The sequence below is a fragment of the Pseudonaja textilis genome, chromosome 1, assembly GCF_049901715.1.
Source record: "Pseudonaja textilis isolate UNSWEBS1 chromosome 1, rPseTex1.2, whole genome shotgun sequence".
NCBI classification, from domain to species: domain Eukaryota; kingdom Metazoa; phylum Chordata; class Lepidosauria; order Squamata; family Elapidae; genus Pseudonaja; species Pseudonaja textilis.
The window spans coordinates 298,355,090-298,370,383 of NC_141990.1; positions in this window are offsets into that span (position 1 = coordinate 298,355,090).

Below are 15,294 nucleotides of genomic sequence, written 5' to 3' on the forward strand. Positions count from 1 at the left end.
TGGCAAGGAAGAAAATCCATTGACTGGTCTTCCTTCTTCCCAGGTTGCAGTCTAATCAGGGTATTCTAGGGGACAGCAAAAGATGGCATATATTGTTTTCATAATATGTTTTCCTTGAAAACATATATTGTTTTCAAGGAACTTCCATATGAAGGTTTTTACTAAGATTTCACATTTGTCAAGATGATCATGGATCTATCCAAATTAGTATATCACTCCATGCGTGCAGCTGCTGGATTTGGTATAGCTGGTGCTAATGAACTGAAAGTGGATAAATTTTCTGTAACTCTATTGTCATCAACAGAGTTAGAACTAATACATTTTAATTGCCAGAAAGCATTGGGCCAAGTGCCACATAATATTCCAGTTTCATTTGTTAAGTGTGAACTAGATGATATGATAACTAAGTAGATATGAAGCTTGCTCAAAAATTATATTTAAGGGATGATCATAAATGGTTCTTCATTCAACAGGACTGAGATACTGGGTAGCGCTACAAGCTTTAGTACTGGGCGCACTATTAGTTGGATGAAAAGGTAGAGGAAGTATTTAGCAACTTTGTACATAATAAAGATGGGCTTGCTAATACTATAGAAGTTAGAAATAAGGCTGAAGTAGTCTTGATAAGTTGGAGTAATAAGCTGAAACAGGCAAAATGAAAATTTAATAGAGACAAGTCACAGTTCTTTAGTTGGGAAATAAAATAAAAATAATATGCACAGAAGAATCCCTAGTTTGGTAATGGTATTTGGGGGGGGATTCTTAAATTTTAGTTGATTGTGTTTTCTCCAGACATCTGAAATTGATAGGAACTTAAAGGGGGAAGAAACCTTGCGGTAAATTTTTTATCTCAGGAAAAATATTATAACAAAATAGTTTCTGCTGGGTTTTAAAGGGATAACTTTCTGTATGTCAGGAAAAAATAACCACTATTTGTATTTCAAGCACTGGTAAAGGAAGTTGTTTTGTGTGGTGGAGCTTGTGCCTTCCAGTCAATGTTGACTCCTGGCGATTGCCTGGATTAGTCCCTGCAATTTTCTTGGCAAGGTTTCATAAGTGGTTTGCCATTGCCTGCTTCCTAAGGCTGAGAGAGAATGAATGGCCTAAAGTCACCAACCTGGTTTTGTGCCTCAGATGCCACTGCAATTCATGTCTTCTGGATCTTAATCTGGTGTACTAACCAATGTACCAAAATTGCTCTCAAAGGGAGATATAGAAGCTATTAAAATGCTTGGTAAACACTAACTCAATTGAAGGGCATTTTTTCCTCTGCAAATAGCTAATGAACTTCTAAGGTTAGCCTGCATCAGACTGAAGCTTGCTGTCTGAAACAGACAGGAACACTCAAGAAAAATAAGTGTGCTTTGGAAGTGGAACAGAAAAATGCACCCTGAGGTCACTTTGAGAATGACTGAGGGAATGACAGAAAGGAATCTGTTCTCTGTCATTTCTAAATGCAGGGCATGAAATAATGGATTTAATTTACAGGAAGTCAGATTCCACTTGGATGTTAGAAAAAAAAATTCCTAAGTATAAAAAGTGTTCAACAGTGGAACCAATTATTCAGACAAATGTTGGACTCTCCTCACTGAATGTATTCCAGCAAAGGCTAATCTGCCATCTGTCAGAGAGGCTTTAATTTGAACTCTTGTGCTGAGTTTTGAATTCACACCCCACAGTGATGAGTTGGGTATATGCCCTGTATGATTCTGTTTTATGATTCTGTGTCCTTTGGCTCTTAATGTTGTCTTTTCTCTAATTGATTATCACCTGAATCTGAGTGTTGCTACCCTTCTCCCTCTGTCTCTCCATGCTAGCCATAGCTCTCCCTTTCCACACATTTTGTTGCACTGACACAAATAAAAATGAAATTAAAATATGGGCACAGTTACATCTTACCATCTTACCCTTGTGCATTTGTGGGATGTGAATTCAAAGAGACATATGAAGAATGGTTGCAGGAATTGGGTATGTCTAGTCTGATGAAAAGAAGGACTGACATGATAGTGACATGATAGCAGTGTTCCATATCTCAAGGGCTGCCACAAGGAAGAGGGAGTCAAGCTATTGCCCAAAGCACTGAGGGCAGGACAAGAAGCAATGGGTGGAAACTAATCAAGGAGAAAAGCAACCTAAAACTAAGGAGACATTTCTTGACAGTTGGAACAATGAATCTATGGAACACCTTGCCTTCAGATGTTGTAGGTGCCCCATCACTGGAGGTTTTCGAGAAGAGACTGGACAGGCACTTGTCTGAAATGATGTAAACTCTCCTGCTTGTGCAGAGAGTTGGACTAGATGACCTCCAATGTCCCTTCCAACTGTTATTCTATGTTCTATGTTTATTCATTATCTCCACATCTAAAGACGTCTAAAATATTTACTCCATTTCTGTATTGTAAAAGCCTTGGAATTGATTAAATAACTAAATAGAAAATTACACATTTAAAAATGATAACCAAATTACAGATAGAATATCAGCATTATGCATGAGAAATAACTATTTCTTGTTTTTTAAATTCATATTTTTTTCCTAACAAAATGGTTTTTCATGAATTTAGTTCTATTTTCTCTTTGACTATATATTTGATGTTTATTTGGGATTAGTTACTTGCTATGGGTTTCAGTCCCTCTCTTTTCTTACAATTGTTATACTTTTATTATCATGTCTAAAATATTTCTAAATATTTCCTTATTTATTTATTTTTAATTAGATTGCTGGGAGCATGATTTCTTTTAAAGAAAAAACTCGGAGTAACAAAAAATCTTTTAATCCTTCCAACAATATCCTTATATGACCTTCAAATCAGGCTGTTAAACTCAAACATTATTAGTCATGTTTTACAGTCCCTGAAGAAAAGCTTTCAATGGAGAAAGACCCCGGTGATTAATTATTTTTGGCCTCAAAAGGAAAATATCTAAAATGCAATTACATGTGGTTTAGATACAGACAGTAGAAGGCTGACAAGGAGGAGGGGATGCTGCCTGCTGCTTTCAAGCAGATCACAAGCATATTTTGAAGTTTCCAGCTGGTTTCAAAAAGTCTTGATGCAATGCTTCACAAACAGTGGCCTGTATCTTTTTTTTTTCCAGCCTTAAGTGATACTCAAGCTTTTAACATAATTCCAAGATGAATTATCTTAAGAAATTGTTTCAAAACAGAATATTCCTGTTAGTGATTTGAAGGAAATTAAATTTCCCACCTGGCTTAAAGGAACTTAGAAACAGAATCTAGCACTAGGATATTAGATATAATGTAGACACTGTTTGCTGCAGAGCTGGTTTAGGTTTGTCACAGGGCAAAGTGATTATGTGTGAGCCATGATTTGTCAGTAAATGAATGTCTACCACAATGATATATACCGTAAGATATGGTTACAAGGAACTACAGCTGTGATGATGTGTGAGCTGCATAATGTGTGGGCAGTATGCAGTTTGTGGGACAACTGTGAACCATTTTGTTTCATTGACTTTTTTGAGAATTTGGTAAAACCTACAGACCCTTCATCTGGAAAACATTCTTGAATACATAAAAAACATAAATACAGATACAGCATACATTACAAAGCAAACCAATTATGTTCAAATGCATATGTATGCATCAAAGATATAACATAGTAATATACATGTTTCTTTATTCATTCAAAAATAAAACAATACAGGTAGGCTTCGCTTTGGTCACCATTATTGGGACTGGCAACTTGGTCCTACAGTTATTTAGTGACTGTTCAAACAACAGTACTGAAAAAAGTTGCTTATGACTGTTTCTCACATGACCGTTGCATGCAGCATCTCCATGGACATGTGATCCAAATTCAGTCGCTTGTCAATTGACTCATATTTATGACCATTGCAGTGTTTCAAAAAAACAATTACTACCAACCTGCCTTCAATCGAGGACCTGTATACTGCACAAGTCAAAAAGAGGGCTGTGAAAATATTTACAGACCTCTCACACCCCGAACATAAACTATTTCAACTCCTTCCCTCAAAACGATGCTATAGAGCACTGCACACCACAATTACTGGACACAAGGACAGTTTTTTCCCCAAATGCCATCACTCTGCTAAACAAATAATTCCCTCAACACTGTCAAACCATTTACAAAGTCTACGCTACTATTACTATTAATCTTCTCATCACTCCTTATCACCCATCCCCTCCCACTTGTGACTGTATGACTCTAACTTTGTTGCTTGTATCCTTATGATTTATATTGACTGTTTCCTAGTATGATTTGATTGCTTATTGTACCCTATGACTATCATTAAGTGTTGTACCTTATGATTCTTGACTCTTGATGAATGTATCTTTTTTTTTATGTATACTGAGAGCATTTGCATCAAGACAAATTCCTTGTGTGTCCAATCACACTTGGCCAATAAAGAATTCTATTCTATTCTATTCTATATGATCACATTTTGCAACCTTCTGACAAGCAACGTCAATGGGGAAGCCAGATTACTTTAATCTGGGTTACTAATTTAACTACTGCAGTGATTCACTTAACAAACATGGCAAGAAAAGTCATAAAATGGGACAAAACTCACTTACCGTCTTACTTAGCAAGAGAGATTTTGGGCTCAATTGTGGTTGTAAATCGAGGACTACCTGACTATGCTTATGATCTTACACAGGTTATAAATGTAAGGATTGAGCCTAAAATTACTTTTTCATCACTATTGTAACTGTAATCACTAAATGAGGTAATAGCTAAACAAAGATCATCTATATATTTCATTAATATATAATAATTTTAGATTTATTGGGTTTATTGGGATAAATGAGATTTATTTGAGTTAGCAAACAGTTTTTGGAGTTAAAAGGGAACATAAATTGCTTTGTTGGATGAAATGCTAAATTTAAGTTAGAGTTTAGTGAAAATAAATTTGTACTTTTTTTTCTCTATTCAAGTTTACAAATCCATTGGCATCTACCCACAGGCCCTCAAGGGATTGTGTATCCCTTCTCTAGGCCCGCCCTAAATCTAGTAGAGCAGGGGTCCCCAACGACCGGGCCATGGACTGGTACTGGTCCGTGGAACATTTCCTACCGGGCTGCCGGTTTGCTGGGCGCCACCATCTTGTTTGATGAGAAAGTGCTTCCGGGTGAGCTTTTCCGGTTGGAAAGTGGCTTTGGGTCCTGAAGGAATCCTCGCGCCTTAATTTCATCGAAGGGTGGGGCTTCGAACGAAACTAAGGCGCAAGGATTCTTTCAGCACCCAAGGCAAGACAAGCCGAGCGACCATCCCGAAGCCGTCCCAAAGCGAAGCCCATCGACAAAGGTACAAAGGAGGAGTTGAAGGTGGTGGGGAGAAGCGGGGGACGGCTGGCTGGCCGGTCGCTCGGCTTGCCTTGCCTTGTCATGTGTGCTGATGCAGGCACCGGGCCACGGATCATTTTGTGCTGCCGGTACTGGGCCTGGCACAAAAAAGGTTGGGGGCCACTGTAGAAGAAGGCATGAATTCTCTTTACTGGTGCTGCTTTCTTCAGCTACTGAAATCCTACTAGTTTAGTTTACTTTATTGTCATTGCACCTTGTACTATGAAATCAAACTGGACTTTCTTAGTCATCCAGGGTTTCTAATTGGGATAGATCCTAATTTGTTTATCCACAGTGATAGTATCTGTGCAGTGTTTGATATAGCACGAAACAGTTGCAGTGTACACCTCTAGGTCAGGGTGGTAAAAGATGTCCCAATTTGTGTTCTCAAAACAATCCTGAAGTTGTTGGGAAGCATCTTCTGGCCAAGTTTTCACTGTCTTTATTATAGGCAGAGCCCATCTCCTAAGAGGGATGTACGCTGGTGCTAAAAGCAGTGACATATGGTCTGATTGTCCCAAATGTGGTAATTGTATAACTATTTCTCCTTCTTCTGCATTTCTATAGTCCATTTTACAGGAACAAGGCATTATTTTCTAGACAGAGGGATGGGATACTTAACAACATAAATTCTGGGTTCAATTGTGGTCATAAGTCTACCTGTATTCCAGAGTTAGAATATAAATAGTCACATTCCTCTTCCTCCATTTGAGAGCTCTAATAAGCTTCCATTAAGTCTCCCTCTCTTCTACTCAGTGGCTTTGCTTCAGGGCTTCTAAAGTCCAAATGCCTGATATTTTTCTTACCATTTCTATTCCAGGATATTTCTATTACCTGTTCTAAACTGGGAAGGACTCATGTCTGTCATGGTGGCCCTAATCGGTAGCCACTCTGGAGTGGCTCTTCTACACTGGCTACATTTGCATGATTCAGTCAAGCAGAGAATTCTTTTAAAGTCCTGCTATTTCAGCAAAGAGACACATATACATTTTATGCTGCATTTTAAGCAAGGTTTGAGACTTCTTGCTTTGGTTAAATAAGCAACAAATTCTGAAATTCTATCACCAGGGAAATAGCAACATAAATTAGCAAATATTCCAATATGCTAACTTCGTGCATTGGACAAAAACATCCAAAGTTTAAGGGAACATATTCCATAGCTGAGCACAACAGGGATTCAGAAATGAAGTTTTCCTGGGCCCCTTGGTCAAATATGTGATTTAAGGCCTTGAATGTTTATCTCCCAGGTGTTTAAATAATATAACTTTGAGCAAGCTTACCGACTTTTATTTATCAAAGGTTGCTGTATATCCTATTTCTGGCCCCTGAGAAACTGCCTCTTGTTATATTGTTCCAAATATTCTTTGTTTGCTGTCTGTCTGTGTAGATTTCTGGCACAGATTAAATATCATACAATTATATTTTAAATAAATCAGTTATCCCTTTGTATTCAGCAAAAAAAGAAAGGCAAAAGCCTGCCCATTATAAAAGTTATCTTAAAAGAAGTCCCCCCCAAAAGAAAAGCGCTGATCAGTCATACAATATGTGTATAGGAATTAAACTGTTTAAGCATGCATAATTTCTGCTGAAAACAAAAGGCAATGGGATGAGCAGAGAGACCTTATATTCTTGTCTAACCACAGGCCTTAGGCAATGGATTAATTATACATACTGAAACTCTAAATATCTCATGAACAGTTTATACATACTCTGAAAAATGTAGATGAGTAAATGGGACTAAATATTCTCCTCGAAAGCCAGAAAGGAGGTTAAAAAGCCAGATGTCATTCAAAGTTTGAAGTAATGCAATTTTGCAATAAATGCTATAAAATGAATATGTTCAGTAATACTACTGTATATTGCCAGTTCCTAGGAGTTTCAAGCATTTACAAAAAAAGGACAATCTTTAACAGGCTTTATATTCACTCAGATGAAGAATTCAACAGCATTCAAAAATCTACACAACTATTATTGTTTATGATTGGTGGTTTTGTTTGCACTGTTGGAAGTTAGCACCCACCCCTCTCCTAGAAAATTGAAATATCCTAGGAAATATTAAAAAGGCAGAATATTTCCCCTAAAAAGAGCAGAAACTCTGAAGCAGAAACTCACCTCAGAAGTAGAAATTCACCCCCCACCTTTGTTAATGGTGGGCCATTAAGGCCTGGGCCAGAATATTTTATACAACAAAGATCTCCAGGTAAAGCTATAGCAATTGCTCAAAGCCCTTTTCATAACATCATCATCCAGCAAGGCTCAACCAAGCCTGGAACTCAGGATGGCCTACAGAGTTGCCCCTGCATGGCCCCATGGGAGTCTGACAACCAATCAGAATATGAGCTCAAATTCAAATCTCAATAGATGGTATAAAGCCAGGCACTCTCAGCATCTCAGCTTTCCTTCTCTTTTCCTTCACCTTGGAGTATGTGATCATCTTTATTTGGAGCTCCAAGCCATGTGGTCCTGTCCACCATTAAACCATCTTTCCAAATAGCCTCCATGTTTCCAGTGTCTTTTTCCCACTTGGAACTGAACCCAGATATTTCTTCCAACAGCACCATTTTAAAATAATACTTCAATGGATATTTCACCAGATTAAGCAAAGTCTGCAGTATACAGGCAGACTTCGACTTACAACAGTTCATTTCGTGGCCATTCGAAGTGACAACAGCACTGAAAAAAGTGACTTATGATTGTTTTTCGCACAACGGTTGCAGTATACCCATGATCGTGAGATCAAAATGTGGATTCTTGGCAAAGTGATTCATATTTATGACAATTGCAATGTCCAGAGGTCATATGATCACCTTTTACAATCTTCTGCCAAGCAAAGTCAAGGGGAAACTAGATTAACTTCACAACTGCAGTGATTCACTTAACAACTGTAGCAAGACAGGTCATAAAATAGGTCAAAGTTCACTTCACAAATGTCTCACTTAGCAACAGAAATTTCGGGGTCAATTGTGGTCATATGTATTTCATAAATACAATATTAAATGATGATAATTAAATAAATTCATTTTATTCATTTATGTAATGAATTAATATTTCTGATTATGATCTCACGTTTGTGAAACATTGTTTTGCCTAAGGATAAATCAACATAATTATGAGCATGATATCATTCTGTTGAAATAACCTTAGTAATGGCAAATTTGCTTCAGCAGTCAAACATTTAAAATGGGGAAATGCTTAACTTGCTTCCTATTCTACAACCTGCATAACAATTGGTAGTAAAAAATAATAACTTCTACTCTAGAGAAAAACTGATGGGGCATCATGCATCAGGCAAATAATTTGAATATTTAAGGGCAACGAAGATGATTAGGGGACTGGAGGCTCAAACATATGAAGTACGGTTGGAGGAACCGGGCATGTCTAGTCTGATGAGAAGAAGAACTAGGGGAGACGTGATAGCAGTGTTCCAATATCTCAGTGGCTGCCACAAAGAAGAGGGAGTCAAACTATTCTCCAAAGCACCTGAGGGCAGGACAAGAAGCAATGGGTGGAAACTGATCCAACACTGGGAGTTTTTAAGAAGAGATTGGATAACCATTTGTCTAAAGTGATGGTCCCCCTAAGCAGGGGACTAGAAGACCTCCAAGGTCCAACTCTGTTATTCTACTCTAATTGTAGGATAACCTGTTTGTTCATAAGGCAAAGTTCCCTTGCTTGCACTAAGAAATTTACCAACACGTTTAAAAATTAAGAAATACAAAGCTTTCATTTGGTTGCTCCTTTGCAAATCATTTGACGAATTTGGCTGGTTTTGATCTTAGTAATTAATAAGAAATTGCTGTTAACTATCTTAGTACAAAAGCACTATTGGAGAACGTCTGGCTGCCCATTCGCCCCATGACCAACTATTATTTACAACTATTTTTTTTTACCTTGCTCTGACATGTATTGCTCAGTTTTATAAAATGTTTAGCACACGGATAATTTTTGGAATATAAGTAATGTAAAGAACTGTCATCTTTGGGCCAAAACTAACATGATACCAGAATTGTGCGACTGTATTTCAAAATAGTTTTTTTTTCCCATTTTTAATAATTATGAGGGCTCTGGGTTGAATTACAGCAGAGATGGGAATGCTTTTCCATTTCTATTTCCTTATATGCAGAGAAAACACCTTTGGGAAGCTAATGGACTATTTTACATGAAATGTTTGAAGCACTGGATAGATTGTACTTACCATAGAAATGATTCTTTTCTATTGGCAGGATTTAGATTTGATTTCAATGGATTTGATTTTAATGGAAGGACTTTTAAAATAAAAATAAAAAGACTTTCTTTTTTTTAAAAAAGAGAAGATTTGGGGTATGCTAAACCTCTTCTCCTGGTCATCACTCTATCTGGAAATAGTTTATTTTTGTCAAACTGGGGCTGTGTATGTGTGAGTCCTTTGTGAGACTTCATGCTACATTGAGATACAACTTGCACACTTACTTTGTTCAAAATACTTAAAGTATTAAAAAGTTGCTTATACAAGTAGACCTCAGTTAACAATTCTAATTAGGACCAGAATCTCCAATATGGTTGGACATTAAGATGCAAACACACACACGTGATTGTGCCACTTAGCAATGGCAATTCCTGGTTGCTATTGTTAGGTGAAGACCTGACAGGGCTGCAACTTTTGACTTCCTGCAGGCTTCCTGCTGGCAAGCAAAGTCAATGGACTTTGCTTGCCAGCAGGGGACATTGGAAATTGTGAGCACCTGACCATGGGACATTGTGACATTGTAATTGCAAGCCAAGCACCAAGCAGCCAAACAATGATCAGTGGCTGTGGGGATGCTACAACAGCCATAAATAAATACAGTGCCTGATTGTAACTACCATTGATTCAGTGCCATTGTAAGTTCAAACACTCTTTGCATTTGTGGCAATTAAACAGGTTTCATCTATATATGAATTACAGTATCGCTATTCACAACAGCCTTTTCTATTCACAATCCTAGGAAACCTGTCTAAAATTTTAGAGTGGAGGTGTAAAACTTGATTTCATTGAGGGCCACATCAGAATTATATTTGACCACTGGGGGGGGTGTATTCAGGTGGCCAGCTCAATGTCACTTGTGCCTGAAGCACCTGTGGTGGCCCAAGCAGCAGTCCCATGCTCCATTTTCAGCTGGGACGCCTCCTGCAGCACTCTGCCAGCGAAAAATGAGTGCGACCCCCCCAACCCTGAGCTCCATTTTCTCTGGCAGAAGTACTGTGGGCCAGTCCTTTTCTGTTTCCAGGGCAGCCCCGCAGTCCAGACCTAAGCACCTCGTGGGCTGGATCCGTACCCCCCAGGCTTGACTTTGACACCCGTGTTTAGAGGAATGGATATTGTTTTGCTGAAGAGGAAAAGTGCAAAAAATGTGAAACATAATTGATTATCTGAACACAGATTCTATAGTTTCTTTTCCATAAAGAAGTTTTCCAGACTGGTTGTATGTTTTGTAGTTTAAAAAATAACTCCTTGTTTAATACTTTAATTTTTTTCCATGGCTTCCTGCTCACTTTTCTCCACTATCAATTGATCAAAGACTGGTTGCAGACATCTGTTTTCTCTTTTGCCATTGCTAATAACAGCAGAGAAAAGGGGATTTCCAGTAGAATCACTGGTATGAAAGAATTACCGCTACCAGTGATAGTATGTATGAATGTCTTTAGGTTTGTTTGTGAAAGAAAAAGAGATGGAATTTGCACATCTTACAACCTTGAATCACATGGACCCCTTAAGTCAATCTCTTTCTTAGTATTATGGCTTAGTGGCTGATCCCAGACATTACCTCCCTGGGACTTTGTAATAAGTCCCAGGGAGCAGTGGTGGGATTCAATTTTTTTTTACTACCAGATCTATGGGCGTGGCTTGGTGGACGTGGCAGGGGAGGGATACTGTAAAATCTCCAGTCAGAGGTGGTATTTGTCAGTTCTCTGAACTACTCAAAATTTCCACTATCTGTTCTCCAGAACTGGTCAGAACCTGCTGAATACCATCTCTGCCAGGGAGGTAATGATTATACATCAGTTTCCTGTGTGCAAACCAACATGATTAACTACAAGCGTGAAGCAATGGTCAGAGGTTACGTTCTGCATTGATTGATATGACCACAGGTCATGATATTTCAACAGAACTACTTCACCCATTCCCACTGGAGCAAACAAGCCTTTATTTAACCCATAACTGCTGTCCCAGTTTATACAGTTTATACTATTGTCTGAGGTTATTTAGGTATTTTCATGTCATCTGAACAGCTAAGGATAGCTGTTAGTAATTGGTAAGTAAGATTTCTTTATCAATAGGACACCTATTTATTTATCAAATATTTTATTTAGCCAGAGTGAGGTTCCCCAAGCCAAAGGAAATATGAAAATATAACAGTGCATGGAATGAAAATGCTTTCTCTCACTTACAGGTCCTAGTTGTCTCAAATTATCCCCCTATATGTTCCTGTGTGTGCCATATCTGTGCATATATATTACCCAGTTTAAAAATGAATATTGGTTTGATCAGCAGAAGAAAGGAACTTGAATCTGAACTTCACTTGAGTCTGGTTAAGTCTTTGTTCCATGTCCTGTCTCTTAAAAATGTGTAGATTTCAGGATGGTTGGAAAGAAAAGATAGGAATTTTGAGGAAGCATCAGCTTAATTCTGAAACTCCCACAGAATTTGTATCAATTCTCTGGTTAAACTTATGCTTTTCAGTGATTAATTTTGATTCTAGAGTTCCAATTTTATTGGATGCACATGTGTCATCCCTTGTGTTTTTAAGTGGGGTGGCCAATTGCTTTTATGGGTTTTTTAACATTTGTCTTGAACACTCATTGTACAGAAGGGAATGAAAAATACATTAAATATACAATTTAATATAAATCTAGTGTCTCCTTTCCTATTATTCCTGTATCCAAGTATCATTTTTATTTCAACCTGAAAACAATGCTATTGAATTTGAAAAAGGAACCATATAGCAACCACTTGCATTTGTAGATGTATGCATGCCTTAGATTAATTTCTCAGGTGGGTGGCACTTAGTAAATCAAGACAATTTACCTCAAATGAATATCCTCATCAGTTCAAGATACCTGCTCTGACAAGTTGAAAGGAATGAAGTTTAGATGGTATTACTACATACAGTATCATCAAAGGCAAACGGTCATTTACAGTATGGATTTACTGTAAGGGGTTGTACTGCTAAAGTCAAGAATGAAAGGTATGCTTATTTAAGATAAGTTACTCATATAGAATTATATAGGTCAGCTAGAAAGTTCAAGGATCCAGCAAACCAAAGGACAATTTGGAGCAAAGGACCCATCATTCTCTCAGCACTTTCACTGGAATCTAGGGTTTTAGTGAAAATATTTCAGCCTCCCTATTTTTTATCCAGTTAAGTTGATTTGCTCCACATTTTAACTGATGGTCTTTAGACAGATGCTAATAAAAATCTGGTATCTTGCAAATGCTAACAAGTATTCCAATAGCTGCATAGTCCAATGGTCAGACATTAGAGTGAGGAGAACTAGGTTTATATCCAACCTCATCTGAAAACTTGTTAGGTATGGTTAAATCTATCTCAGAAGATTCCCCTAAGGGTAAAATAAACCATTGGTAATAATTTTTGAAACTTGGAACAAAATTGACAGGTATAAAATACATAAAATGAAATGTTCCCTATATGGAGATAAGTCCCCTTTGAAATAAATAGAGTTAAAATTAGGGCCAATGGTTCTTTTCTAAGTATGATTTAAGTTTGGATCTTCCAAATATCTACATTTATTATTAAGCATTTATAAAACTTAATATATAGCAAACAGTACAATACGGATGGATGGGTGGATGGATAGATGGATGGATGGATGGATGGATGGTCTTTCAAATCAGTTTTTGACTCCTGGCAATTATCTGAAGTCCCTAAAGTCTTTTTAGCAAGTTTTTTGGGAAGTGATTTGTCATTGCCTCCTTCATAGGACTGAGTCAGAGTGACTGGCCCAAAATCACCCAACTAATTTGTATATAAACAGGTTCTAGCCTAATGCTACATCAAACTGACTCTCAAATGAAACAGGGAGCAAATTGCAGGATGATCAACAGTCTTTTTTTAATTGAAAATATCTAGAATTACTAACATAGCTGATAGCATTCCTAAAAAAAGGAAAGTCTTGATATCAAACTAAAAGTGCCGATATGATACAGAAGTAGTTTAACATTAGTTTTTTTCCCCTGATGTTTTTTGACCCTTCAGATTATCATCCAGCCCTGAAATTTCCTGAACCAACCATCCCAGAACCAACCAAGTTCAACCCTGTTTGGCTTCCAAGCCCAAACAAGGTCAGCCAGGTGCTGCCATCTACTGAGACATTTGAAAATTCAGCAAGCCAACATCCACACCCCAACTGTCTCTATCCAGACGCTTTTGCAACATCTTGGAGCCATTTTGGAGCATCTTCAGGGCTGCCACTAGGCTTGGTAACCAGGTAACCAGGTATTTTCAAGAAAAACAAACAAACCATTTACTTCTATATTAATTGGTGAAATTTAGAAGAAAGGAAAAGAGATATAACAATGTCAATAAGTTCTTCTCTCTCACCGACACATACAGGATTCCATCTCTCACACCCTTCAAATTGGTGGCTCCTGAATAATCCAGCTGATGCCTTACTGTTGCAAAGAGTTTTGTTTTGCATCTGTTATGAAAACGAATGCTAGATTGGATCTTACAATGTGTTTCCATCAGCAAATAGGCATACCTGGAGATGTAATTGGTTGTACTCAATTTTATTCTGAGTACTTATCTATCATAGCCCCATTGGAGCCTGATTCGGAGAAGGAGTTGGAACCAGGACCATCCAACAGCAACGGCAAGTCTTCCTTAGTATGTTTGGAGAGGCCAGGGGCTGAGGATGATTCTGTCCCAGACCCCTCAGGCATTGGAGGTAGTCAACCAGATGGAGAACTGCCTGCCTCACAGACACAGGGGAGGATTGGCGTGGAGTGACTTCAGGAGACACTGTGGGAAGTTAGACTTTGCCAGGAACAATTGTTCACTCCACCGACTTCGGCTCATGCCCTTTTGCCTTGCTTCAAGGACTGCTATTTGCCTTTGCTTTGAGAACTGCCCTTTGTCTTGCCCTTATCTAGCCTTGTGGGATGCTTTTGCCCTTTGCTTTGCTTCACCTTCAGAAATACCTTTGCCTTGTACCTTGCCTTCCCTGAGGGCTGCCATTTGTCTTATGCCGGGACTTTTTCTTGTGGACTTTCCTGATAATATATGGGCTGTTGTTCGAGGGATTGAGAGTGGCTGCTTTCAGGATAACATGGGATGGAGCATTACTGGTTGTTGAAGGGGTGCTTGTTGATCACTTCTTGAGGACAATAAAGGACTCTAAAGAATATTTAGCCTCACCTCATGCCTTGTCTGACCACCTGGGTCAGATATTATCTGACTCTCTATAACAGTTTTGATGCAGGTTGTATTATGACAACAAAAATGAGAATGCATTGTGAACCTCTAATAACTCTATAAAAGAACAACAATATTTCAAAATTTAAAAATAACATATTTTAATTGAATCACCCATTGTCCTAATAAATGCACAGATTCAAAAGCTAAAGGTGGTGGAATAAAAATATATGCCTGTATTTCTTGAATATTTAGCCTTCTTTACACTGCATTCTAGGTTCATTAAATGTAGGGAAGGAAAGAGAAAAGGCAAGATAACTGCAGCAAAATTTAGGTCTTATCTTCAGATTGAAGTATGCTATAAATTAATATTATAGATTATATATATTTATATTAAAGATGTCTATTATTAAAATATACAAGGTTTCTACTTATTTTTTCTTATTCAGATTCAGATATTCAGAGACTAACATTCTGACTGTTGTTTCTAAATTCTTTCACAAAAATCATTATGAATCCAACAGAATTAGCCATGTGTCTTGTTGGAGAGCAACACATTGAAATGTGCAGTCCCTTCTG